This window comes from Dipodomys merriami, unplaced genomic scaffold (assembly GCF_024711535.1).
Source record: "Dipodomys merriami isolate MVZ:Mamm:240054 unplaced genomic scaffold, mDipMer1.0.p SCAF_311, whole genome shotgun sequence".
Classification (NCBI taxonomy): Eukaryota; Metazoa; Chordata; class Mammalia; order Rodentia; family Heteromyidae; genus Dipodomys; species Dipodomys merriami.
Genome location: NW_027204616.1, coordinates 297,870 through 322,318, shown reverse-complemented (window position 1 = coordinate 322,318; position 24,449 = coordinate 297,870). Strand labels below are relative to the sequence as shown.

The 24,449-nt window shown below is 36.3% G+C and overlaps 2 pseudogenes; one reads left to right on the top strand and one right to left on the bottom strand.

Annotated features, from left to right (window-relative positions):
* Positions 1 to 6,100: 6,100 nt before the first annotated feature.
* LOC138841277 (U6 spliceosomal RNA) lies at positions 6,101 to 6,197 on the bottom strand (annotated as a pseudogene).
* A 17,326-nt stretch (positions 6,198 to 23,523) lies between these two features.
* LOC138841278 (U6 spliceosomal RNA) lies at positions 23,524 to 23,622 on the top strand (annotated as a pseudogene).
* Positions 23,623 to 24,449: the final 827 nt, after the last annotated feature.

Below are 24,449 nucleotides of genomic sequence, written 5' to 3'. Positions count from 1 at the left end.
AAATCAATGGAAGCGATAAATATGTTCCTTCCATAATAAATGTACTCATTACTTTATTTAGATAACTGTATCCCCTCTGTAAATTACCTTTACAATAAAATTAAATTGAAATTAAAAATAAACTAAATAATATACCAATTAAGAATTCATAGAGAGCTAAGAAGGTGGCTCAGTGGTAGAACTTTTGCTTTGCATGTTTGAGGCCCTGGGTTCAATTCCTCAGCATCACATAAACAGAAAAAAAAACTGGAAGTGGCACTGTGGATCAAGTGGTCGAGTGCTAGCCTTGAACTAGCCTTGAGGAACAGCGCCCAGGCCCAGAATTCAGGTCCCATGATCCGACACCCCCCCCCAAAAAAAAAGAATTACTAGAAACCATTGGTTTAAAACTTTTTAAAAAACTGCCCTAAGTACCCAAGTACTATAATTTGATGATACTATTTAAATACTTCGACTTCAGCAGAGAAGCCAAAAGTTTAAAAACTGTTACATAGTAAATTAATAAATCTGAATATATGACTATTAATAATAATCATAAGATGAACTTATAGTAGTAGCCAAATAGGTAAGAAATGAGGCAATTTGCCATTCGTTGGATTTAATATGTGAGAAAGAATTTTCTAGGTTTCTTAAAATATATAATCAGTTTAATGAAGAAACTATTCTGTCACATCATATGATAATTAGATGAAGCTGATATTAGAGCAAAGAGCAGATTGTACTGTTTTTGCATGTTAAAGTATATGCTTATTTTGGTTGTGGGAAATTGTGTTCAATTTGGGTATTGTTTCTGTAGAGTGGTGTCATATCATTGGTTAATTTTAGGATATGGGTTCCCTTTCAAAAGAACATGCATCTGATCTGAATTTTTAGCCTTCCCATTATCAAGGGTATAAGGGGTGCACACCAAATTGTCTTGCTTCCTAACTTGGCTGGCCTGGATTCGGCAGCCCTTCCAATCTTAACATGTAGATAGTGCAGGATGGTGGAAATGATCCAATGCACCAAACTATATATTGAGAAGGAAGTCCACTAAACTTTTGGCCTGGGTTCTGTTCTCAAGCCTCCTCAGTAGTTAAGAGTTCAGATGGGAGCCCCTGGTGCCAAGCAATAAGAGTATTTCTTAAAGCAACTAGACATATATATGACTTAGGCATGTGAACACCTCAGGACAAGAATAAAAAAGCAGTGAAGTATAGAGGACAGGCCCAATTTTAACTAGCTACTTGGAGGCTGAGTAAGATTAGCTAGCTACTCTGGAGGCTGAGATATGAAGACCACTATTCAAAGCCAGTCCAATCATGAAAATACATGCGATTATCTCCAAAAAACCAGAAGTGGAACAATGCCTCAAGTGGTAAACCACTATCCTTGGACACAGAATCTTAGGGATGATGAATGAATAAATTAGCACTTGCACATGAGCATGCGTGTATACACGTGCATGTACACACACACACACACACACACACACACACACACACACACACACACACACACATGAGTATTTCAATGCGAAGTTCTTTTTTTACCTTGCTGTACCCTATTTCCCTGTATTAGTTTACAAATTAACAAAATCAGCTAAGCATCTATTTACATAGAACTCATCACGTTTCTCTAAAGTCAACTCTCTTTTTAGAAGCATGCTTTTATTTGACCCATATGTAAACTATTCAGGAGTTTGATTCTTCTCCCTCAATTCTGTAGAATTAGATGGTTGTTTAGCTTCCCCCTAGAAATACAATTTTGTGAAATCTTGCATCAAGCAACGTATTTCTTTCACTAGAACGCAAGCCTCTGTCAAACAATTAATAATAGGTTTTTCTTCTCTTTGCTTGCATCTGTAGTTTTATTATCTTCATAGATTTTATGATGATCTGTCTGTGCATGGCAAAGACTGCTGTGAAAATAAAAAAACCCATCGCAGCACTTATCATTTATGTACCATCCATAGATATGAAGATGTTTAAATATTACTGAAATTGCTTTGTAATAAATCATGTTCACCTTGACTATCATGAAAAAGAAGAATTGGTTTCTCAGCACTTTAGGTAAGAACTTGATTGAAAGAAACAAAAGGACAAGTGAGGAACAACTCAACACATACATTCAAATGAAACAACACAACCCAAGAAAACAAATTAATTTAGTAGTCAAGAACCTGCAGGAAATGCAAAGACTTAAAACAACATCAGCTATCACAAACTTATGAAAATCCTGACTACATGGGAGTCTACTCTTGAGGATAGAGGTTAAAGCCCAGACTGGACAGAAAAATCAGTACACAATGCCATGCACCTGTTATTCTAAATTCCAGGAAGAATAACATAACATGGACTGAGCCCAACGTCATACACAAGGATCTGAAAAATAATCAGGATAATTTAGAGCTGGGGACATAACAAAGTGGTAAGAACACCCATTTATGGGGCACAAGACACTCAATTCAAACTCTAATATTTGGGTATGAAAGTAAAAAGCTATGATTTTAAATAATTGGAATAATTGTAAGATTTGAATATTTGAGTGGAAAAATGCATGAGAGAGATAGAATGAACCCACATTCCAATGCTTTCAACTTAAGTGAAAATATTTTATGGTACTTCACACAAAACAGAGTTACCTTGCAAATGAGCATGGTTGTGCATTTGGGTGATGGAAATACTTTAATTACACAGGTGTAAATTAAATAGATTTTATTTGGGTAGATTGTACTTCTTAAACTAAGAACCTGGATGATGTCCCTGAGATTTTTCTCTCAAGGCTACCGCTATACTATTTGAACCACAGTTCCAATTCTGATTTTCTGTTGGTTGTTTGGTGATAAGAGGCTCCTGGACATTCTTGCCCAGGATGGCTTCAAACAATGATTGTCAGATCTCAGCCTCCCGAGTAACCAGGATGCCAGGCATGAGCTGTCGATCGTTTTAATAATTTAGTAAATTGTACAGTTACTGAAATTATACATTATCATTATAACCTGCATAATATATGTGAGTATGTATATATCAATGCATATGGATAGAAATATTTTAACATATTTTTGTATCTACAGTACATTTATGAAATCATCCATTATAAAATAAAATGGAAAAAATTTAATAAGGAGCAAAACAAAGGAAATTATCACATGTTTCTTGTTGTTGAATGGAATACGAATTCAAGAATCAGGTTGGGAAAATCATCTCTACGTTAACAAAATGGATAAGAGCTATTAATTCCAATCCATCTATTTGCCCATGTTGTGCAACCTCACACATGAGTGTCAAAATAAAACCACACTTTTTGCCTTTGCTTTTAACTCACCTGATATAATTTACGGGTTAGATGAAGTAATCAAATAAAGATTAAAATAATATTATGTGAGGCTATGAATTAGAGCTGAACATGATTTTAAATATGATAATAGCTAATTAAGTTGCATATTTCTTACGTTTACTCTGTCATGTCCCTCATTCCCACATTAGGAAAGTACATAGAAGGTTCTCACTAAATTATATGTACAATTATGAGAAAAATGTTTTGAAAGAATATGGGCACAGTGGTGTTTTAGCTTATTGAGACCTGTAGGGGTAAGTGTGTTTTTGAGGACTTGCAATTCAATGTGATGAAGATGAAGGGAAGGATGTTCTTATTCTGGGTAACTGGATGGAGTATTGCTCCCACAAAGGAAGTGATGAATTATTCCAAAATGTAACAGTAAAATCACTTTCACAATCATGTCCACTGCTGCACTATTCACCGTAGCCAAGTTAAGGAAACAGCCCAGATGCCCTTTGGCAGAGTGATGATTAGAGAAAGTGTGGCACATATACACAATTGGATTGAACCCATCCATTTTGAAGACTCTTACATTATTTGCAACGAAAAGGATAGATCTAAAAATATATTAATGGAACTAAGTCAGAGCCATATTTGGAAGCTAGAAATTTATACAAGTTTACACAAAAATATTAACCAAAGCGTGCTATTTGCAGAGGAGTATTTCAAAGGTGTAATTTCTTATAAAATTGAACTTTACTCCAACAAAATGGATACCAGGAAACTATCACTTGGAATATGTGAGTGGAAGTCAAAAGGAAGGAATAAAAAGAGATATGGAGGAAGAGAGTGAAGGTATAATATTCAATGCAGATAGTATGAAACTAGAAAAAATTAAAGTGGGGCGAGGTTTGGAAGGGTGTGGAAAAGTTATATAAAGATCCATTTTACTTAGAAAACTGATATGTTGAATGAAAATTCCCTTATACAAGTATTTAAGATAATAAGAATATAATTAAAAACAATGGAGATATCTGATCTTAAATTCTATTTCCATCTCTTTTAAAAAATGAATTTATTTGCTCTATAATTTGATGAGAGGGATGGATTTTGTGGCTAGCTAGATCATTGCACATCTGTCTCTCCCTCTCTCCCTTTCATGGTTCTCATAGGTAATATGATTGCTCCACAATTATCCTAATTTATTTTGCTTTTATATTTTTGGTTGCATCATTTCACTTTCTGCTCTGCCATATCCCAATTCATTTACATAGAATACATTATTTCCTGTTTTCTCATTCTTAGAATAAGCTGCACAAGAAGAAAACACTGGTCCTCATTTTCAGTCTGTACCTTTAAATACGGAGGAAAATCTTTCCTCTGCTCTCTACCAATTCCCTACTCTCCAGTTCGAATAATTTAGAATAGTAAAAATGAAAAAAGAGAAAATAAATAATAGTGAAAAAAACAGATGCAGAAAATTCACCAGATTTTTCTGACCATTTCATCCAATGTGAACTATTGGGGAAATACATGGAGAGCTCATTCTCATTGGCACTCAAAGTCTCTGGTTAGGCAATTCTGATGAAGTTGAGGAACAAGATGAAAAAGTGAGAAATGGTATCAATTGCAAGAAAAAAATGAAATAGTATCCAAGCAAATTTCTTCTTTGTTCTGCTGAAAATAATCGCCTTACTACAGTGCAGAGACTATTTTCCAAAAAGGCCACTCATGTGATTACTAGGGATGACGATGAGTATACCCCTCTTCATCGAGACGCCTACAGTGGACACTTAGATATTGTCCATGAGTTGGTGGCTCAAGGCAAATATTCATGTAATAACTGCGAATGGCTGGACATCCCTGCACAGTACTTATACATGGAATAATAACAGAGTGGCTTCTTTGTTTCATCATGATGCAGATACCAATGGCCAAGTTAAAGGCCTCTTGACCCCCTGCATCTTGCTGCTGGGAATAGATATAGCAAAGATACGCGGGATCTCCTTCTGTTGAACCATTATATCAAGCCAGGTCTGAAGCACAACTTGGAAGAAACTGCATTTGATATTGCCAAAAGGATAAGTATGTATCACTACCTCTTTGAAGTTGTGGAAAGCTGTACAAATTGTTCTCCTAAGTCCTAATGGATCAGTTAAGTTTCTTAAATTTCAAAATTGCCAGTCCATCCTATGTGTCCATAGAAAATATTTTCACAATACAAAGCAACAGCAATACCTTACTTTAAAAATTCATGTATTCCATGGTATTCTTCCAAGTGAATTGCCTGACATTGATGTCAAAATATATTCGAGTTGTTTGTATACATCTATAATGATTTCTATAGAGTTTGTGATTTATTAAATCAGAAATAATTTTAACTTATCTGTTGAAATGAGTAGTACAGAAACTAAAGATATTTCTGGTGCTTGTCTGAAAAAGTATATTTTAAAATATTTAGTATTCTGTTTGTATAATGTCCATAATATATTTCATTCGCTCCTATATATAATACTTTGAATTCGACATTGTTTTATAATCCATACGTTCATTAATACATGTGTTCTTTCAGATTGCATTCCATATAGAAACATTTTAAGATTCTTTTAATTCCTAGGTCCTTATAGAATTTTATTTCTTTGGGATAAAATGACAATGTTATCTTATTTCAAAAGTTTTATAAAGGTTATGCTATGTAAAGGCCTTTCTAAAACGGTGAAGATTGAATACACTGATGTCAAATTAACTTTTATTTCTATGAATTACACATATTATTACTCTTGTATATTTGTAATCAACTTTTGAATAACTGTTTTTCATTTCTTGCATCTGAATAATGAAAAATATGGAATACTTCACAAATTTTCATATCATCCTTGTGCAAGAGCCATATAAATCTCTGTATTGTAATTCGGTTACACGTGCTGCTGAAGCATGTAGTATCCTACAAACTTAAGTAATTAATGATGCAATCTTAAGACAGGCATATATCCTTGGTTGCCTATTTGTAACAAGGAAACCTTATTGTTCCCAAAATTGCTATTAATCTTATTTCTGTAAAATTCTGTGTATGGTGGAAAAAACTTATGTTGTTTGTTCGATTGCTCACATTTGCAAGTTTTTGTAAATGACTACTTTAAGTCTTTTTCATTTGAAATTTGATCATACTTTGAAGCCTTTCTAGATAGGTGCAAAGGTGATGGATTTTCAAGTACTTGTTTATTAACTGATTTAGCTTTGTTGAGCTAATGGATTCAAAGTAAGCCTTGCTTAGAGCTACTTCTAAACTTCTGCAGCTTAAAATTTCCCAAATGAGGTCTTGCTGGCACAAATGTCTCCTTGACCTTTTACCCTTGCTTCATGTAGGAACAGCCCAACCAGAATGTCTTACCCTGACAGCATATATTGTCTTACTGGAGCAAAAATAATCTTAATTACAAGGGATTATAGAGAGACGAACAGTTCAGACAGAACTGTTCGGACTAGAAGGTATTTTTTCAAAATATAACTGCTTATTACACCCTACCATTTCAAAAGTAACTAAAGCCAAGAAGGTGAAAATATTGTTCATATGCATGATTACCTAATGTCCTGGACTGACTACCATCCAACCAGGCAGGAAGTTACACCACTGATTTTCTATCACCAAATATATTCCATAGTTCCAGGAGAAGTCCATATGTTTCTCCTCGTTATTAGGCCTTAAATTAGTAGTTTTTTAATCACAGTGTTTCCTCTTGCCTCTAAGCTGTACATCCCCGAATGGTAAAGCTTTAGTTCTAATTCTACCAAACAATGAGGTAGAGGTAATGGAATAATGCTTTAAAACAGTTGCCTTTAATTCCCTAACCACAACAGAACAATGCAAAACTTTTTCTTATAGATAATTATATATTTTATACGTATATGTGTTGATTTTATATTTCACACAGTGGATCTTACTAGAATTAATTGATAATTTGATAAATTAATTTATATTGTTCCAATAAATAGATTGGAATATAAATAATCAGGAGTAGAATATATATTAGAATATAAAAAGTATCAATGCAAGGTTTTCGGTATAAACTTGTGATACTTTCTAAGTGTTCTTGGTCTTCTGAATTCACATGGTAAAAAAAAAATGTTGTTTTCCTCTAATCTATAAGGGATTTTACTCTGCTGCTCTGTTTATTGTTTTAACTCGCTGGTCCCAAATTGTTTTTCTCCATATTTCTTTTTTTTTTTTAATTGTATTTTATTTTATTTGAGAACATACTGTACAGAGGGGCTACAATTACATGGGCAGGATAATGCATACATTTCTTACCAAGCATTGCAGCCTCCTCCTTTGTTTACCCTTCACTTCCCTTCCCCGCCTCCCCCCTCCCCCCACCCAATTTTACCCCCCTCCCCCCACCCAATTATACCCCCCTCCCCGCCCACACCGACATTGTAAAGCTGGTTTTGACATGACATTTTGTACTTCTCATTGTTGCAACAGGTCCACCTGAATCCTTAAACGACTTGTTTGTCCCCATCTCCTCCACATTTTATACTGACATCAAATATAGTGAAAGCGGGGGTTACACTGTGGGGGAGGGACATACAAAACAACAAAGAAATAATCTTATAAATGCGTTAGAAACACATGCATGAAAGAAACGAAAACATTAAAATACATATTTAAGGGTTCATTTTCCTAACATCACATTATCTGACCTTTTCCGCTTGACTCATACCTATACCAGATATTGCAAATAAGGGAAACCATGGGTCCTATGCTTCTTTGGGCCTGGCTTACTTCACTTAATATAATTTTTTCCAAACCTTTCCATTTCCTAACAAATGGGGAAATGTCATTCTTTCTGATGGAGGCATAGAATTCCATTGTGTATATATACCACATTTTCTTGATCCATTCATCTACTGAGGGGCATCTGGGTTGGTTCCATGTCTTAGCTATGGTAAATAATGCTGCAATAAACATAGTTGTGGTGGTAGCTTTAGTGTGGTCTTGTTTGTAAACATTTGGGTAAATGCCCAAAAGTGGGATTGCTGGATCATAGGAGAGATCTATGTGAAGTCTTTTGAGAAACCTCCATACTGCTTTCCAAAGTGGTTGAACAAGTTTACATTCCCACCAACAATGAAGTAAGGTTCCTTTCTGTCCACATCCCCTCCAGCATCTGTTGTTGTTAGAGTTCTTGATTTTCGCTGTTCTAACTGGAGTGAGGTGAAATCTCAATGTTGTTTTGATTTGCATTTCTTTTATGGCTAGGGATGTTGAACATTTCTTCATGTGTCTATTGGCCATCCTTCTTTCTTCTTCAGAGAAGCTTCTCTTTAAGTCTTTCGCCCACTTATTTATTGGGCAGTTGTTTCTTTGAGGATTTGTTGTTGGGTGGTTTAATTTTTTGAGTTCCAAGTATATTTTAGATATGAGACCCTTGTCCGTTGTATGGCTAGTAAAGATATTCTCCCAATCGGTGGGCTTTCTATTGATCTTGCCAGCTATGTCATTTGCCCTGCAGAAGCTCTGCAATCTTATGCAATCCCATTTGTCCAACCTTTCTTTGATTTGTTGTGCTTCCGGGTCTCTATTCAGAAAATTTCGACCTGAGCCAAGGAGACCTAGGGTTTCTCCTATTCCATCCTGTAATGTTTTCAGAGTGTCGGCTTTGAGTTCAAGGTCTTTGATCCATTTGGAGTTGATTCTGGTGCAGGGTGATATATAAGGATCTAGCTTTAGTTTTCTACATGTAGTTAACCAATTTTGCCAGCACCATTTACTGAAGAGGCTGTCTTTCTTCCATTCTATTGTTTTAGCTTCCTTATCGAAGATTAGATGGCTATAGGTCTGTAGGTTCATTTCTGGGTTTTCAATTCTATTCCATTGGTCCTGAGGTCTGTTCTTATGCCAATACCAAGCTGTTTTGATTACTATGGCTTTATAGTAGAGTTTGAAATTTGGTATTGATATTCCTCCAGCAGTGTTCTTTCCGTTGAGGAGCGTTTTTGTTATTAGGGGTCTTTTATTGTTCCATATGAATTTTTGGATTGCCTCCTCTATTTCCTTGAAGAATGAGGGTGGAATTTTGATAGGTATCGCCTTGAATTTGTAGATAGCCTTTGGAAGTATTGCCATTTTCATGATGTTAATCTTGCCAATCCAAGAGCATGGGAGGTTTTGCCATTTTTTAAGTTCTGTGTTGATTTCCTTTTTCAAGATTTTAAAGTTTTCATCATAGAGGTCCTTCACTTCTTTGGTTAAGTTAATTCCTAGGTATTTTATTTTTTGTGGGGCTATTACAAATGGAGTTGCTTTCCTAATTTCAGCCACACTTTTCTCATTGTTGGCAAATAGAAAAGCCATTGATTTTTGGGGGTTAATTTTATACCCTGCTACTTTGCCAAAGTTTTGAATCAGTTTGAGTAATTTGGGAGTGGAGTCTATGGGATTCTTTTAATACAAGATCATGTCATCTGCAAAGAGGGAGAGTTTTATTTCTTCTTTCCCTATTTGGATCCCCTTTATGTCTGCATCTTGTCTTATTGCTGTAGTTAGGCATTCTAATACTAGATTGAAGAGAAGTGGAGAGAGTGGGCATCCTTGTCTTGTTCCTGAGTTAAGAGGAAATGGCTTTAGTTTTTCACCATTGAGTATAATGCTGGCTGTAGGTTTGTCATATACAGCCTTTATTGTATTGAGGAATGTTCCATGGATTCCTAATTTTTCCAGAACCTTCATCATAAAGGGGTGTTGGATCTTCTCGAATGCTTTTTCTGCATCTATTGATATAACTATGTGGTTCTTATTCTTGACCCTGTTGATGTGATGAATAATATTAATTGATTTGCGTATATTGAACCAGCTTTGCATCCCTGAAATGAATCCTGTTTGATCATGGTGTATGATTTTTTGGATGAATTGTTGAAGTCGATTGGCCAAAATTTTGTTGAGAAGTTTTGCATCAATGTTCATCAAAGAAATGGGTCTATAGTTCTCTCTCTTTGATGAGTCCCTGCCTGGTTTTGGGATGAGGGTTATGATGGCTTCATAGAATGTGTTCGGTAGTGAGCTTTCCCTTTCAATTTCATTGAAGAGTTGGAGGAGTATTGGTGTGAGCTCTGCTTTGAAGGCCTTGTAGAGTTCCTCTGTAAAACCATCTGGTCCTGGACTTTTCTTAGCTGGGAGGTCTCTTATTGCTGTTTCTATTTCAATGCTTGATATGGGCCTGTTAAGCTGGTTTAACTCATCTTGGTTTAGTTTTGGCATGTCAATATTTGCTAGGAAAAAGTCCATTTCTGTCAAGTTCTCAAACTTATTAGCATAAAGTTTTGAGAAGTATTCCCTTATAATGTTCTGAATCTTGGTTGTTTCCGTAGTGATGTTTCCATTCTCATCTCTGCGTTTATTAATTTGGGTGTGTTCTCTCCTTTTTCTGATAAGGTTTGCTAAGGGTCTGTCAATTTTGTTAAGTTTTTCGAAGAACCAACTCTTTGTTTTGTTGATTCTTTCTATAGTTTTTTTGGATTCTAATTCATTTAATTCTTATTTAATTTTGATTATTTCTTTCCGACTACTGGATTGGGGTTTATCTTGCTGCTCTTTTTCAAGGAGGTTTAGATGTGTCATTAAATTGCTAGTTTCCGATCTCTCCAATTTGTTGATGTAGGAGCTCAGAGCTATAAACTTGCCTCTGAGTACTGCCTTTGCTGTGTCCCAGAGGAGCTGGTAATTTGTGTGTTCATTTTTGTTGAATAGCATGAACATTTGAATTTCCTTTCTAATCTCTTCCATGACCTACTCATGGTTCAGCAGTGTGTTGTTCAGCCTCCATGTGATACCGGACTTTCTTTGGTGGCTTTTGGTGTTGAGTTCTAATTTTATTCCCTTGTGGTCAGAGAGAATGCAGGGTATACCTTCAATGTTTCTGAATTTAGACGTTTGCTTTGTGGCCTAAAATGTGATCTATTTTAGAAAACGTTCCATGTGCTTCTGAGAAGAACGTGTATTCTGATGCTGCTGGGTGAAATGTTCGGTAAATGTCTGTTAAGTCTAGTTGATCTATGCAGCTGTTTAGATCTGCGGTTTCTCTGTTGAGTTTTTGCCGAGTTGATCTATCTAGTGGGGAGAGTGGTGTGTTAAAATCCCCAACAATTAATGTCTTTGGATCTATATGGGATTTGAGGGAAAGTAGTGTTTCTTTGATAAATTTGGGTGCTCCATTGTTTGGCGAATAGGTATTTAGAATTGTAATATCCTCCTGAAGGAGAGATCCTTTAATTAGTATGTAGCGACCTTCTTTATCTCTTCTCACGAATTTTAATTTGAAGTCTATTTTATCTGATATTAGGATTGCAACTCCCGCCTGTTTATGAGGGCCGTTTGCTTGGTAGATTTTGTTCCAGCCTTTAACCTTGAAAATATGTTTGTTTTTACGGGCAAGATGTGACTCCTGCAGGCAGCAGATAGAAGGGTCTTGTTTTTTAATCCAATTAGACAGTCTATGTTGCTTAATTGGAGAGTTCAGTCCGTTAAAGTTAAGAGATAGGACTGAGAGGTATTTGGGAGTTCCTGCCATGTTATCCACCTTCTTGGGGGCTGTGAAAGCTGGGTTCTTCCTAAGGTTCTTGGATTCTCAGTTTGGGTGCAGTTTCTTGGCCTTTGTTGCGTTCTTGTTGGTTTTCTATGTGTAGGACATCTTTAAGAATCTTTTGTAGGGCTGGTTTGGTGGAGATGTATTGTTTCAATTTTTCTTTGCTATGGAAGGTTTTTATTTGGCCTTCAGTTATGAAGGAGAGTTTAGCTGGGTACAGTATTCTTGGTTGATAGTTGTTTGTTTTTAGGGCATGGCATACGTCATTCCAGAATCTTCTTGCTTTGATTGTCTCTGCTGAGAAATCTGAGGTAATTCTAATTGGTTTCCCTTTATAGGTGATTAACCTTTTCTCCTTGACAGCTTTAAGGATCTTTTCCTTGGTCTGGGTTGATCCTGTGTGGATTATAATGTGACAGTGGGATGTCCTATTCTGGTCTGGTCTATTTGGGTTTCTAAAAGCTTCTTGTATCTGAATAGGCCTATCTTTTTGTATGTTTGGGACGTTCTCTGCTAGGATCCTGTTAAACAAATTTCCTAGACCATTAACTTCTGTTTCTAGGTGCTCCTCTACACCCATTATCCTTAGATTGGGCCTTCTGATGGTGTCTTCCAGGTGTTGGATAGACCTATCATATTTCTTTGACTTGTCTTGGATGGTTGTATGTTCTTTCTCTATAATATCTAGGCTGTCTTCAATCCCTGAGATTCGATCTTCTGCATGGTCTAACCTGCTGTCAAGACTCTCTACTTTGTTTTTTATCTCTTTTCCTTCTAATTGGTCAGCTTTGATGGCTTCAAGTTCTTTGTTGAAGCTCTCTTTTAGGTCTTGTATGAATTTCTTTACTTCCTTAATTTGGTGTTCAGTGTTTGTTCTCAAATCACTTAGTTCATTGGTTATGGTTACTTTGGACTGCCATTCCTTCTGTTGGGTTCCATTCAGCATTCCCTTTGTGGTCTCCCTGACTTCATTCAGCTCTTTGTTAATGGATTCCATGAATGCCTTTAGTGATCTTTGTGTATTCTCTACCTGGTCTCTTAATTCGTGAATTACTCTTTGATTAGTTTCCTCCCTTCTGTGGGATTCCTGCAGTTCTCTTTGAGTGTTCTCTGCCTGCTCACGCCATTCCTCCCTTTCTCTTTGAGTATTCTCAAGTTGTTCACGCAAATCCTGTATCAGTTTTTGAGAAGCTTCCTCACGCTTATGATATTCCTGTATAAACTTCTGGGATGCCTCCTCTCTCTCCCTATCACGCTCATACAGAGTCCTTTGTACATTGTCAAACTTCTCATTTATCATGTTTGCTATTAGTGTTTGTAGAGCTATTTGGGAACTCTCCTCTGGATTATTCTTTATCTGTTCTAATCCCTGATTATCAAGGTTGGGAATTGAGATACCCGAATTTGCCATTTTTCTTGTGTTTTTCCGGCTTACTCGGCCCATTTGAGATAAAATTGCACCAGTTTTGTGTTAGAACACTATCTTAAGGCAACCATCAACCAAAGTTTGCATTTGTACAGTCAATAGTCTACAGATACAATCTAGTTCAACAGATACATCTATTCAACATCAAACGACTATATGTTAAAGGACTTCGAACCGCAGAAAAGAATTTGGAAAACCAGAAATTATTAGGATTAGGGAGAGATGTGGGTAAAAATTGGGAATAGATTGGTGTGGGGAGGCACAGGGAGAGTTAACTATGTCCTAATCACAGTGCAGGAAATGGGTTGGGTAGGATGCAAGTAGAGAGAGAGAAAAAAAGAAGAGACGGAAAGGGGAATAAAGAGAGACCAGAAAAAGAATAGAAACGTAAAAATTAATGTTATTATAGAGGTTAAAAGACCGTCTATTTAGAGAGGAATGTGAATATGTTCAGAGAACGGGAGGGACATAGAGGAGATGTGAAAATCTTTTAGGATGGGAAAGGGAAAAGAAAAGATCAGAAGTTCAGTAGAGCTAGATAAAAAACAAAAAGATAATTAAGAAAGAAAGAAAAAGAGAAAGAAGACAAGAAAAGAAAGGAAAACTCTCATTCACGTATTCCTAAAATAAAAATTATAAGATGAGAAAAAAAAAAGTTACTGGAAAACAATTATTTTTTCAGAAGAGGCAAAAATTAAAGATTAATAAAAGTTTTAGAAGGGAAAAAATTTATATATATATATATATATATATATATATATATATATATATATATATATATATATATGGTAACAAAAAACAAAAAACAAGCAAAAAAAAGAAAAGAAGAAGAAGAAGAAGAAAAAAAAAAGAAAAAAAAGAAAAAAAAGTCTTTTGATTTTTTTTGGGGGGGGGGAGTGGGAAGAATCCTGTATCTCCCTTTTGTCTGCAACCAGTCTCTTGTTGGAGTCTCTGGTCAGCTTGAGGTCCTGTGGCTTGATTTGTTTCTTAAGTCGGTTGGTTGGAAGAGGCAGAAAAATGCTCTGCTTTACCCAAGATTTTGAGATCCCCCTCCCAGGTTAGTTTTCTGGGAGGGTGGTCTGCTTTGAGAGTCACAAAAGAGGGGGATGTGGTGATGAGGCTAGGTTCTGGGTAGAATTGAGGCCTTTCAACAAACAGTAGCTTTTCCCTGGGGCTATTTTGTGATAAAGCTCACAGAGCCCAGCCTGGAGCCATTCTCAGGGTTTCTGTTTTTCAATTGATTGTGGTGGCTGCTAGAGGGAGGGGCAGCCTCTGGCTCTGGTTACCCAGTGAGGCAAGGCACTCCGATGGCTGGCGCCTGAGCTGGGTGACTTTTCCCTGGATGGAGCTGAGTCTGGCCGGTCACTTCGGCGTTAAGTTCTTGTGACCTGCTAAATGACTCGTTTTATTCCAAGGCCTGAGCTGGAGCTAGCAGCTCCTCCGAGCTTTGTTGGTATCCAAGATGGAGATCACCGGTGCTGGAGGGGGAGGGGTGGCCTTCCCTCCTCTGCTCCCTGAGGAGTGAGGATGTCGGGCTTGTACTCACGCCGAGTCTTGGATCCTGGGTCGTCTCTGGTCTGCAAACAGCAGGATGAAGATGTTCGCTCCTTGTCGGTTCTTGTTGGTGTTGAGTTGGATCCGCTCGTCCGCTGCGTCTGGCTCCTTCGTCCCGACTCTCTGTGTCTCAGGTATGACTCCGCGGCGGTGGTTGCCGCCGCGACCCCGCCGCCGGAGCAGCAGCTGATGCGTTTCCTTGGCTTCCCCTCTCTTGTCTAACTCTCTGTCCTGTGATGGCACACTTGGTGTGATTCTCTGGCTTAGGACTGTTCACTGGAATTCTAAAACTACTTTCTATGCGAGAGCTTGTTCAGATTCCAGCTTCTCCTCCGCCATCTTCCCAGAACTCTTCTCCATATTTCTGAAGCATTCCTACTGATTATACTCAAATTTTGCTGATATGGTGTCTAAAAGGTATTATTCTTCTACAGGATCCATGGGTCCTAGGATCCCAGGTCCCAGTTATCCGCCTCATCAGATAACTAGGGCAGAAGTTCCCACCTATGCCCATGCAACATGCCAAGAGAAAGTAATTGAAGACCCACCTCAATTTCTCATTTCTTATATTTCAGGGCCCCAATTCCTTGAAATGCAGGAATTAGCAGTGAGCAATTGGGAAATGCAAGGCAACTTAAAATGCAAGATGAAATCACAAAATGTGAAAGTACAGTAATTCAAACTTTCCGTTTTCAGATGACCATGCCATATGAGTGAAAAAGACCACAAATGTCACAAGATTATTTGTAATACCCTTCTCCTAATGATTAATGAATTATTTCAGTCCAGTATCAGCAGGCAAAAAAATAGTTCCTGAATGATAGATCCATAATTGGTCTACCAATGTTAGGAATACTTGAAATAGAGGTCAAATATAATTCAAAAAACATTAATTGAGAAGATCCTTAGTGCTTCAAAACACTGGTACTTCAGTAAACTTGGTTTTGTAGTATAAAATGTTGTCATTCTCAAACAAATGATAACCTACATTTAATCTGCTGAAAGTATATTCTTTTTCAAATAAACTTTTAAAAATCACATTTGACAAAATAACACTATACAAGTGATGATATTTAGTGATGTTACTAGTCTTTCAAGTGTAGGGAGCAAGTTTCAATATAGTTGATTTATTCACCCAGCACTAATGCCAAACAGGTTCAACCATTCATTAAAGTGTAGGAATAGTACCCCCCACCATTTGTGTTTTTCAGTAGGTGCCTTTGAAAATTTGTTAAATAGATCAGCCTCCAATATTTCAAACCAAAACATTAGCTAATAAATAAATTTCATCACATAAGTACATTTTAAAAAGTCATGAATAGTTGCCTTATCATATGGTGTTTTATGTTTTCCCTATATGTCTAATATAGTAAGAAATATGACTTTAAGTCTTGAATATGGGTACTCATCAGAGATTTGACAAACATACAATCTGTCTTCTATTTCTATCATTTTCCTCTACAGTAGTAAATTTTAGATTTCTTCTTTTGCCAATACTTATAGGTAGTTGAAAATATTATCCCATGTAAAATAAAATAATCACACACCACTCTACAAAGCCATTTATAAAAACTGGTATTTAGGAATATATTCTAAGCCATTTTTAAACTTTCTTGTTGACTACAGATTAATCTTCCAAATGGAGGGCAATGAAATCATGTCTAGGTGCTTCATGTCTCCAGTTTTGCAAATTGTTACTTCAGATGAATGAATTATGGAAATATGAGCTGACATCAGTTCAAGTATATGCAGAATTGAAACTCCATGGAATGTATATAAACCTTTCAAAGTACTAACAGACAGTTTAACAGAATGACTATCAGGAAATTGAATTAATATTAATAATATTAAAGGAATAATAATAAAGCTATAGAATGAACGAAGAATGGAACAAGGGGCAAGTACAGCTAGAATATTTAATATACACATGTGAGAAAGGAAGTGGTAAATCGGAAATAAATCTTGTAGAAGGGGTTGGTTGAGAATGATAGAAGGAATGACTCTGATCCCGGAACATTGGACAATTAGATGGACATTTTTGTAACACACTTTCACAACTTTTTGAAATTCAGTGAAAAAACACAACAAAAAACAAAAACACACAAAAAGCACAACCAAACAGCAGTCTCTATAGAGTACGATTATGACCTCTCAAAATTTTAAATAGGTAATGAAGGACAATCTTGGGAAAAGCATACAAAGCTGTTCGAAATGAGCAATTTGGGGTAGAGGAGAATTTTTTTTTTTTTGTTTTTCTTTTTGCTTATGTGGTGCTGAGGAACCGAACCCAGGGCCTCAGGCATGCAAGGCAAGCGCTCTACCACTGAGCCACCTTCCCAGCCCATAGAGAATTTTTAACAGATTTAAATAGATTGTTTAAGGTTATAAATCACCTACATATGCTGCAAATATTTTCTTCTGCGAGTTCTCTTGGTCTGAACTGGATATTCCAGTCCTGAGCCACACTTGATAGCTTGTGAAGATAGAATGGAAGAAACAAGATCAAAAACCCATTACTCCATTGGAGAGGAAACAGTCTTCTACGTTTTCTCTAATTTATATTGACTACTTTTATTCATAAGTTTAATTCAAGTGATTTGAATTAAATATTTCCTTCTTTGTTCTGGCAAAGTAATTGGTCAAAATAATTCACTAAATATTATAAGCCATTTTTTTATCATGCTGTTTTCTTGTCCAAGCGAGTCCATTAAACTTCCTCCTTGCATTTGGTTGCCACAGAAACCCAGCATCAATGTTAATGAGGACAATCTCTAATGTAAAACTTTGTCTCCAAAATACCAGTCCAAGAATCTGTGATCACAAATATTTACCTATACATTTTTCTTTTTTCTTTTACCTTGAAAGTCTTCTTGTGTCTAAAGTGCCCTCAAAAATAAGTACTCTGCCAATTTTTGGATCAATCACTTATAACCTCAAAGATATTTGATAACAAGATGCTTAGAGGAAACAGAAGAATACTGCACTTTTATCTTCTCTCTTAAGACTCTCCTTAGATACCATATCAGGAACAGTGAAGTTATTCTTTGCAAAATTATTTCAATAGATTATTTTTTTCTCTTCATCTTGCATTTGTTCAACAAGATGTATGGAGAAGAATAGAGTTGAATCACCCATACCATGGATGACAGTGTCTTTTACAAAAGGACAATGCTCCCATGTCCTATTTCTCTGTCCTCCTCTTAGCTCTTGCCTGATTTCCAACTAATCACAGATTCTTAGCTTCAAGTCTAATGAAGGTGAAGGACTATAAGGCCTCCCCCGTTGCTACATTGTAGGGCTAGATCTCCGGCAGGAGGTAAGTGTGAACGACGCACTCAAGGAACACACGTTGGGAGAACAGGCTTAAGCAGGTCTGGTTTATTTCTGCACAAGGGTTGGGATTTTATAGGCCCAGCGTTCCCAACCTCCTGAGTCCTTCCAAGCCAATTACTTAGCGGGGAGTTGATCATGGGCATTGCTTGGTGAAAGGCACTGATTGGTCCCCTGGGGGAATGTAGGGAGCATGGACAGCTCATGGCTGTAAAGCTAGGCAGACGTGCCTGTGGGTCCCGTCTCTATGAGCAGGAAGTGTGCTTCAACTGCTACTCTAGCTGACTCAACCAGTTCTGACCGGCTCTACCCACAAATTTTCCCTTTTCTTTTAAAAGGACCGTCATTATGGTGACCCGTCATTGGAGGCATTTTTGCCGGGAGTGCAAGCATTTAATAATTCCTAAGAGAGTAAGCCCTACAAGTGCACGGCCTCCCCAGATGACCAGAGAGGATGGCGAAAACCATTGTTGTAACTTTTTAAGCACATCTTCTAAAAAGGAGACAGCGGGAATAAGCTGAATGGTGGTCTGGTTTAGGTGGGTAACATCATGCAGCAGGTTTTGGTTGAAGTTTAACTACTTAAGGGACTTAGGGACTTTGATGTAGTTACTAAGTTCAGTGAAATTGGGTGCGGGAGTGGAAAGCTGACAGACAGAAGTAGTCATAGCATTACATAGTCCTCCTTGTTGTAATCAAAGAAATGTAATCTGTTCTTGGAGCAAGTCTATTTGTTGTTGGAGCACAAGGAGGCCTCCCTTAAGATGATTGGCAACTTGTAAATGTTATAATTCTATGGATGACAGTTGAGGGATGAGCTGGTTTATCTGTTGCACGGTGGACACGCTTTGGGACAGCAATATAGCGGCGGTGGTAGCTGAAGCCACTGTAGCGATGATTGCGCACCGATTGCAAGGATCAATCCTACTGCTCTTTTAGTGCACGGATGAATCAATTGAACCTGGGAAAACTGAGAGTCATTAGTAGCCAGAACAATAAATGGAGGAACACGTACAAAACCTGCAAAAGGATATGAGTCATTGGGTTGCCAGTGATTGCTGAGAGTGCAAGTAGCAGAGGAGTTGTCTCCTAGACAAAAAAAGAACGGGGCTCTAACCACTACCATTCCTGACACCTGGTCATATCCAGATCAGTTACAGCGACGAATATTGGCCAATAGGAAAGGGGACAAACCGAGGCAGGAATGTGATGATCAAACGATTGGCATGGGGGGTCCTAGGTCTCCCAATCGTCCTCCTGAAGAGTCATAAAACTCCTTTAGATTTTGAGGTTTGGGATCTTTTTCAGATTGGTTGTATATAGCTGGGTCTCTACCCTTAAAAGAGTTTTAAAAGAGAAACTATGAAGATGAAGCAGTGGGTGAGGCTTCAATAGCCAAGAAGCTGTGTTTAATTGGAAATCAGGAAATTGCTGAGAGGAGGACATAGAAGTAGGACACAGAAGCATTGTCCTTTTGTAACAGACCTGTCTTCTAAGGTATGGGTGATTTACCTCTATTCTTCTCCATACATCTTGGTGAGCAAATGCAAGAACAAGAGAAAAATAATATATTGAAAAAGTTTTGCAAAGAAAAACTTCACTGTTCCTGATATGGTATCTAAGGAGAGTCTTAAGTGAGAATATAAAAATGGAGTATATTTTGGCTTCCTCTAAGCATCTTGTTAGCAAAATATATCCTTGAGTTTAGAATTGATTGAAAGAAAAAGTGATGGAGTACCTATTTTTCTGGGCAATTTAGACACAAGAAGACTTTCAAGGTAAAGGAAAAAGAAAAAAGTTAGCCAAGTATTTGTAATCACAGTTTCTTGGACTGGTTTTCTGGAGACAATTTTTACATTAGATTTGTCCTCATTAACATAGATGTTGTTTCATGGCAACAAAATGCAAGAGGAAAATTTAATGGACTTGCTTAGTCAATTAAACAGCATAATCAAAAAAAGTGGCAAATAACTTTTAGTGAATTATTTGACCAATTACTTTGCCAGAATAAAGAAGGAAAATGTAATTCAAAATGAATTGACCTAAAAGTATGAATAAAATGTAGTGAAGAGAGATGAGAGAAAAAATAGAGGATTGCTTTCTCTACAGTGGAGTAATGGGTTCTTCATCTTGTTTCTTCCATTACATATTTCCAAGCTATCAATTGTGGCTCAGGACTGGAGTATCAAGTTCAGAAAGATAATATTTGCAGCAGATATAGGTGATTTATAACCTTAGATAATCTATTTAAATCTGTTCAGAATCCTCCCCTACGCCAAACTATCCTCTTTGAACATTTTTGTTTGCTTTTACTAAGACTTTCCTCCATTAACTGCTTAAAATTTTTGAGAGGTCATATTCATACTCCCTACAGATTGCTGTTTAGTTGTGATTTTTATGTGTTTTTGTGTTTTTTAACTGAATTTCCAAAGGTTGTGCAAGTGTCTTACAATTAAATTTGTCCACCTAATTATCCATTGCTCCTGGATCACAGTGACACCTTCTATCATTCTCAACCACCCCTTCTCCAAGATTTATTTCCGATTTACCACTTCCTTTCTCAAATGTGTACATTGAGTATTCTAGCTGTACTTGCCCCTTGTTCCATTTTTCATTCATTCGATGTCTTTACTATTATTGCTCTCTGGTTTCAACTTCCTGATAGTCATTCTGTTAAACTGTCTGTTAATATTTGAAAGGTTTATATACATTCCATGGAGTTTCAGTCCTGCACATACTTGAACTAATGTCAGCTTATATTTCCATAATTCATTCATCTGCAATAACAATATGCAAGACTGGAGACTTGAAACACCTATACATGATTATATTCTCATCCATTTCAAGATTAATCATTAGTCAACAAGAAAGTTTAAAAATGGCTTTGAATGTATTCTTAACTACCAGTTTTTATAAATGGTTTTGTACAATATGTGTGATTATTTTATTTTACATGGAATAAAACTTTCTACTACATATAAGTTTTGGAAAAAGAAGAAAAGTAACATATACTACTATAGAAGTATATGATAGAAATAGAAGATATATTTTGTCACATCTCAAATGAGTACCCATATTCAAGACTTAAAGACATATTTCTTACTGTGTTAGACAGAGGGAAAACAAAACAGCCTATGATAAGGCAAGTATTTGTGACTTTTTAAAATGCCCCTTATTAAGTGATGAAATTTACTTTATTAGCTAATGTTTAAGGTTGAAATATGGGAGGCTGACCTATTTAACAAATTTCTGGAAGGCACCTACTGAGCAACACAAATGGTGCGTGGTACTATTTCTAGACTTTAATGAATGGTTGAACCTGTCTGACATTAGTGCTGGGTAAATGAATCAACTGTATTGTAACTTGCTCCCTACACTTGAAAAACTTGTAATGTCACTAAGTGTCATCTACTTATCAAATGTTATTTTGGTAAGTGTGATTTCAAAAAGTTTATTTGAAAAGGAATACACTTTCAGGAGATTAAATGTAGGTTGGTTTGAGAATGACAACATTTTTATACAAGAGAACGAAGTTGTACTAAAGTACCAGTGTTTTGAAGCACAAACGATCTTCTCAATTAATGTTTTGCTGAATTACATTTAACCTCTAAGTCGTTTTCCTGACCATGGTAGATCAATCACGGATCTATCTTTCCAGGAACTATTTTTTGGGCCGACTAATGCTGGACTGAAATATTACGTTAGTCATTAGGGGAGGGGTATTAAAAATAATCTTGTGACACTTTCTGATCTTGTTCACTCATATGGGCTGGTCATCTGTAAATTCAGTTTGAAATACAGTAATTTCTCTCCATTTTGAGACTTCATCTTTCATTTTAAGTTGCCTTACATTACACAATTGCTTGCTGCTAATTCTTGTTTCTCAAGGAATTGGAGCCCTGAAATATAAGAAATGAGAAATTGAGATGGATTTTCAGTTACTGTCTGCTGGCATGTTGCATAAGCCTAGTTGAGAAGTCTTGCCCCTGTTATCTGATGATGCAGGTAACTAAGCCATAAGATATTAGGACCCATGGGTCTATAGAAGATTAGATATCGTATTAGGACAATTGGAGTATAATATGTAGGAATGCATCAGAAATATGTAGAAAAACAGTTTGGGACCAGTGAGTTAAAACAATAAACAGAGCATCAGAGTAAAATCTCTTATAGATTAGAGTAAAACAACATTTATTTTTAACAATGTGAATTCAGAAGACCATGAGCAATTAGAAGGTATCGCAAGTGTATACCGAAGACATTGCATTGATACTTTTTATATTCTAATATATATTCTAAACCTAATTATTTATATTCCAATTATATTTATAGGAATAAATAAATATCACTTTATTTGTCAAATTATCAATTGATTCTAGTAAGTTTCACTGTGTGAAATATAAAATCAGCACATATAAATATAAAATATATAACTATATATAATATAAAAAATGGCACATGTTTTGCATTGTTCTGTTTTGGTTAGGGTATCAAAAGCAACTCTGATTTAAAGTATTTTTCCATTATCTCTACCTCAGTGTTTGATAGAGTTAGACTTAAACCTTTACCTTTTGTAGATTTACAGACTGGAGGCAAGGGGAAACATTACCAATTTAAGGCCTAATAACAAGGAGAAACATATGGACTTCTCCTGGAGCTATGACAATATTTGGTGATAGAAAGGCAGTAGTCTAAGTTCCTGCCTGGTTGGAAGGTAGATAGGCCAGGACATTAGGTAATCATGCATATGAACAATTTTTTCACCTTCTTGGCTTTAGCTACTTTTGAAATGGTAGGTATGATAAACAATTATATTTTGATAAAAACCTTCCAATCTGAAAAGTTCTGTCTGAAATATTCATTTTTCTATGATCCCTTGGAACTAAGATTTATTTTGTTCAAGTAAGACAATTTACGCGATCAGGGTAAGATATTCTGGTTGGTCTGATCCTACATGGAAGAAGGGTAAAGTGTCAGGTAGACGTTTGTGCCAATGAGACCGCATTTGGGAAAATTTCAGCTGCAGAAGTTTAGAAGTAGCTCTTAAGCAAGGCTTACTTTGAATCCGTTAGCTACACAGAGCAAACTCAGTTGAATAAATAAGTACTTGAAAAAGCCATCCCCTTTGGACCTAACTAAAAATGCTTCAATGTATGATTAAACTAAAATGAAAAAGATTTAAAATAGTCATTGACAAAAAAATTACAAACTGAACAATATAATTATTTTCCATTATACACAGAATTTTAGGGAAATAAGATCAGTAGCATTGTTAGGAACAATAAGGTTTCCTTGTTACAAACAGGCACCCAAGGATATAATCCTGTGTAAATATTGCATCATTAACTACCTAAATTTAGAGGACATTACATGCTTCAGCAGCACATGTACCCAAATTACACCAATACAGAGATTAACATGGCAATTGCAAAGGATGATATGAAAATCTGTGAATTATTCCAGATTTTTCATTCTTCAGACGCAAGAAATGAAAAACAATTATTAAAAAGTTGATTACAAAATTACAAGTGTAACAATATATGTAATTCATATAAATAAAAGTTTGACATCAGTGTATTAAATCTTCACCTTAGAAAGGCCTTTATATAGCATAATCATTATAAAACTTTAAAATTAGACAACATTGTCATTTTATTCCACAGAAATATACTATAAGGACCTAGTAAAAAAGGAATCTTAAACTGTTTTGGTATGGAATGCAATCTGAAAGGACACATTTATTAATGAACCTATATATTATAAAACAATGTAGAATTCAAAGTCTTATATCTAGGAAAGAATAAAATAGATTATGAGCATTATACAAACAGAATACAGAATATTTTAAAGTATAATTTTTCACATAAGCACCAGAAATATCTTTAGTTTCTTTAGTACTCATTTCAACAGATAAATTAAAATTATTTCTGAATAAAAAAAGCAAAAACTCGAGGGGGTCCAAGACGGTGACGGGGAAGTAGGGGAATGCCACAGCTCTCCAAAACCAAAAAGATAGTTTGAGTTCCAACGTTTAATCTCCCCAAGAGACCGACAACAACAACAAAAATCAACATCCAGAGAAAAACAGAAATTGAATAGAAGAATTTCACAACAGAGAAACTTGAAGACGCCTCCCCCAACGTCTATTGGCCACAAAGCAGCGTGCCAAGCCATGGCCAGCCCAGCCTGGTGGGAGCTGCCGGTGGCCCAGAGACACAGGGAGTTGTCTGCAGATCACCCGCACCAAAGACCCCTGAGGTAACAGTGTCAGACTGGCTGATCTTGACGAATGAAGA